The sequence below is a fragment of the Cryptomeria japonica genome, chromosome 2 (genome assembly GCF_030272615.1).
Source record: "Cryptomeria japonica chromosome 2, Sugi_1.0, whole genome shotgun sequence".
Classification (NCBI taxonomy): Eukaryota; Viridiplantae; Streptophyta; class Pinopsida; order Cupressales; family Cupressaceae; genus Cryptomeria; species Cryptomeria japonica.
In genome coordinates this window covers 658,167,341-658,171,608 of record NC_081406.1, presented here as the reverse complement: position 1 = coordinate 658,171,608, position 4,268 = coordinate 658,167,341, and positions in this window count along the sequence as shown.

Sequence of the window (4,268 nt, the reverse complement as noted above, 5' to 3'; positions counted from 1 at the left end):
TACCACAATTATGTTTGGTGGTCAACTTGATAGGACTTATGTTTGCTCCCTATTCTGCCCAACCTAATTGATGTTTTGTGATGAATATGATGATATATATAGAAGATATAATCAATATGGATGTGTGTGAGTCAGAGTGAGTAGTGGAAGATGTGAAGTTGAGGTTTCAAATATGTATGGTGAAAGTATTGGTTTCAAATTGCATAATGGTTTCTTGTGTAAGAAGCTATATGCAAAAAAGATTGCTGGAATTAGTGTTGCTCATATTGACTCATATATTCATATACCTTGCTTAGAGATAGTGAGTATCCCTAGAAATTTATTTGTATCTTTCCTTGAGGTAGTGAGTCTCAGCTTGCAAGTCTCTTGTATATTGCCCTGGGGTAGTACACCTTAGCCTACAAGTCCTTCTAGGAGTAGTGGGCTTCTTTGGTAGTATGCCTAAAACAAATAGTGTAATCTTGTTCATATATTGTGAGTTAACTCTCATTGCGGTTTTTTCACTTTTTGGTTTTTTCATGTAAATATAGTTATCTCTTGTGTATGGTGTTCACTATTTTATCTTTCATTACTACTAATCAGACTAAGGATTAATTGGATACGAAGTTGTGATTAAAAGTACAAGTGATTGTTCAAGAATAATTCACCCCCCTTCTTAGTCTTGGGATGTGTTCAATAATTGGTATGAAAGTCAAGTTCCTTTGAAGAAGCTTAACCACTTGAGGATGATTCAGGATGATATGAGATGAATATTATAAGATACCTAAGTTTGATGGTACAAACTACATCTTCCGGGGTTTGAAAATTGGAACTCTATCATAGATGGTTATATTGCTCCTACTCCTCCAACTACTCTTGATGATATCAAACTAGATGAGAACACTAAAAAAAAGGAATGCAATCATAAGTGGTTTGAATAGATTCAAAACTTATAAAGGTGATTCATTGAAAGTTTGTTGAAGATGTTTGGGAGAAGCTTAGCAATATCTATGAAGGAGATGAGAAACTAAGGCAAACCAAGATTCAAAACTTAAAATGGAAATTGGAGAATCTAAGAATGTCACAATTTGAAAATATTGATAGTTGTTTACATTAGGTAACATAAGTAGTAAATGGACAAAGAGGTATTGGTGGAAAATTGGATCAAGATGAAGTAGTGAAAAAGGTACTTAGATCTCTTCTCGAATCTTATTGTTCTAAAGTATCTACTATTGAGGAAAGTAGGGAGTTGGATGAATATATAATGGATCGACTCTATGGTGCACTCACTATCTTTAAGATGAGAGAATTTGAATTTGATAATCACAAGAAGGAAGTTGCATTCAAAGCTAATACGAAAGTGGAAGATGATGTTGATTAGGATGAATATCTTGATGATGTAGAAGTAAAATTTGTGAGAAGATTGAAGAAAGACACTAGAAAATACAAAGTTAAGTTACCTTTCAAATATTTCAATTATGGAATAATTGGTCATTTTGCATCTAAATTTACTTTCAAAGAAGATAACAATAAAAGAGAAGACAAAAGATATAAGCCTAAAAGAAGTTTTTATTCCAAAGAAAGTAGCCACTCATATGAAGATGAGGATTGTGATGATTCAAATGATGAACTGCTATTTATCATCGTGAAAGTTGATAACATTGAAAATTTTAAGGAGTCTGATACTCTTCATACTAATAAAAACAATGAAAGATCATTGATTATGTGAATTACTCTTCATGCAAAAGAAGAACCAAATGCTTGGGTGATTGATAGTGGGTTCTCTAATCACATGGTTGATGATAGAAGATGTACAATGGAGGATAAAAAAAGTTCATCAATCTCAAAAATTGGAATGGTGGATTGGTTAAGTTTGGTAGTGAAGATTATGCTCAGATTTGTGTTAGAGGAACCATAACCATTAGTGGAAAGAACAAGACATAATATGTCCTCTTTGTTAAGTGACTAAAACATAATCTTGTTAGTGTCAATTAGATGTGCAACAAATGATACAAACTTACACTTCATGAAAAAGGTTGTGAAATTAGAAAGAGTAGCTTAAGAAGATTGATTGTAGAAGGAACAAGAATTGGTGGAAATGTTTATCATCTAAAGGAAGATAAAGGAACTAGTTGTTTTATAGCTCATAGAAGTGAATTTTGTATTTGGCACAAAAGGATTGGGAACATCAACTTTGACAAGATGGTGAAGATCAATTCTACATGTGCAGTAAGAGATATGCCAAATATTTTCAAGCCTACAAACACATTGTGCAAAAAATGTTAGACATGAAAGCATTAAAGGACAAGATTCAAGAACAAAGAGTATTCTACTGCAATACATTTTGAGTTGATATATACTGATCTACGTGGACCTACTAGGACAAGAGGAATAAATGGTGAAATTTACTTTATGTTTCTTGTTGATGATTATTCTAGAATGACATGGGTTACTTTTTTAAGAGAAAAATTAGAAGCCCTAAGAAATTTTAAAGCTTTCAAATCTATGGTAGATAAAGAAATAGATGTTAAGATAAAATGCTTAAGGTCTGATAGAGGAGTTGAATTACATCAAATGAGTTTAAAAGTTTTATGAAGATAATGGTAATAGGAGACATCTGTTTGCTCCTCGGATCCCTCAACAAAATGGGATTGTTGAAAGAAAAAATAAGACAGATCAAGAGATGGCTAGGACAATGTTGAAGGATTCTAATTTGCATGATGTGTACTAGAATGAAGCTATGCATGCATCTATCTATATTGTTAACAAAGTGCAGTCGAGGGTCAATAATTCTAACACCCCTTATGAGATATAGCATAGAAGACCTACTACTATCAAGTATTTTAGAATCTTTAGAAGCAAATGTTAGATCAAAAGATATTGGAAAGTTTGACTCAAGGACCGATGAGGGAATCTTCCTTGGATACTCAACAAGAAGCAAGGCTTATAGATGTTACAACAAGAAACTCAAGAAGATGGTTGAAAGCATAAATGTTATAGAGTAGATGAGAATTAGAATAAAATTACACAAGAATATGGGGATTGTAGGTTAGAAGGTGATCCTGTATTGTATAAGAATAATATGAAGAGAAGGAAAAGAAATAAAACAAAGGAGTAGGAGTCAAAGAAGGTCTCTAAGAGTCTAGAAAAGTATGCCCAAAAGAATAATTTAGAAGATTAGATTATTGATGATAAGAATAAAGGTGTGCAAAATAGAAGAAGACTTGTCAAGGCAAGTGAGTAGACAATTCTTTTTCTTTTATCAAAGATAGAGCCCAAGACCTTTTTTTATGCTAGAAAGGATGAAGGATGGCTGAAAGAAATGAATTGATCAGATTGAGAAGAATAAAAAATGGGAGCTAGTCATTTAACCAATAGATAAGAATTTTATAAGAACAAAGTGGGTGTTCTGGAGCAAAGAAGGAGAAGTGACAAGGATAAAAGCTAGGTTAGTTTGTGAAGGATATTATCAAGTGGAAGGTATTGATTTTGAGGAAACTTTTGCTCCAATGGCTAAGATGGAGGCAATTAGAATATTTCTTGTATTTATAATCTACAATAACTTTAAGGTGTATTAGATAGATGTCAAGTTAGCTTTATTGAATGGAGATTTAGAGGAAGAAGTATACATAGAGAATCTTGATGGCTTTTAGTTGATAGAGGATCCAAACATGGTGTGTAGACTTTAAAATGCAATGTATGGTCTCAAGCAAGCCCCTAGAGTTTGGTATGAAAATTTCCATAAGTACTTACTTCAGCAAGGCTTTAAGAAAGGTACAACATATATCAATATTTACTTTAAGATTGAGGAAGACAAGCTTTTGATAGTTGTATATGTTGATGACATTATATTTGGTGGAGATGATGGTGTATGTAATAATTTTGTAGAAGAAATTTATAAAGAATTTGAGATGTCAATGACTGGTGATTTGTCTTTGTTTCTTGGACTTCAAGTTGCTCTACTAGATGACAATATCTTTATTTCTCAGGCTAAGTGTGTTAAGGAGATGTTGAAGTAGTTTGGTATGGAAAATTATAAACTAATGAGTACCCGCACAATTATTGTTTGTCATTTGAGTAAGGATGACTAGTCTTTGCGAGTTGATCAGACTATCTATAGGTGTATTGTAGGAGGACTGCTATAATTGACTGCTTTTAGACTTGATATTATGTATGCATTGTATTTGGTTGTTAGATACCAAGATAATCCCAAGCAATTTCATGGCAAGGCTATTAAAAGAATATTTAGATATTTCAAAGGGACTTCGGATTACAATTTGTGGTGTAAG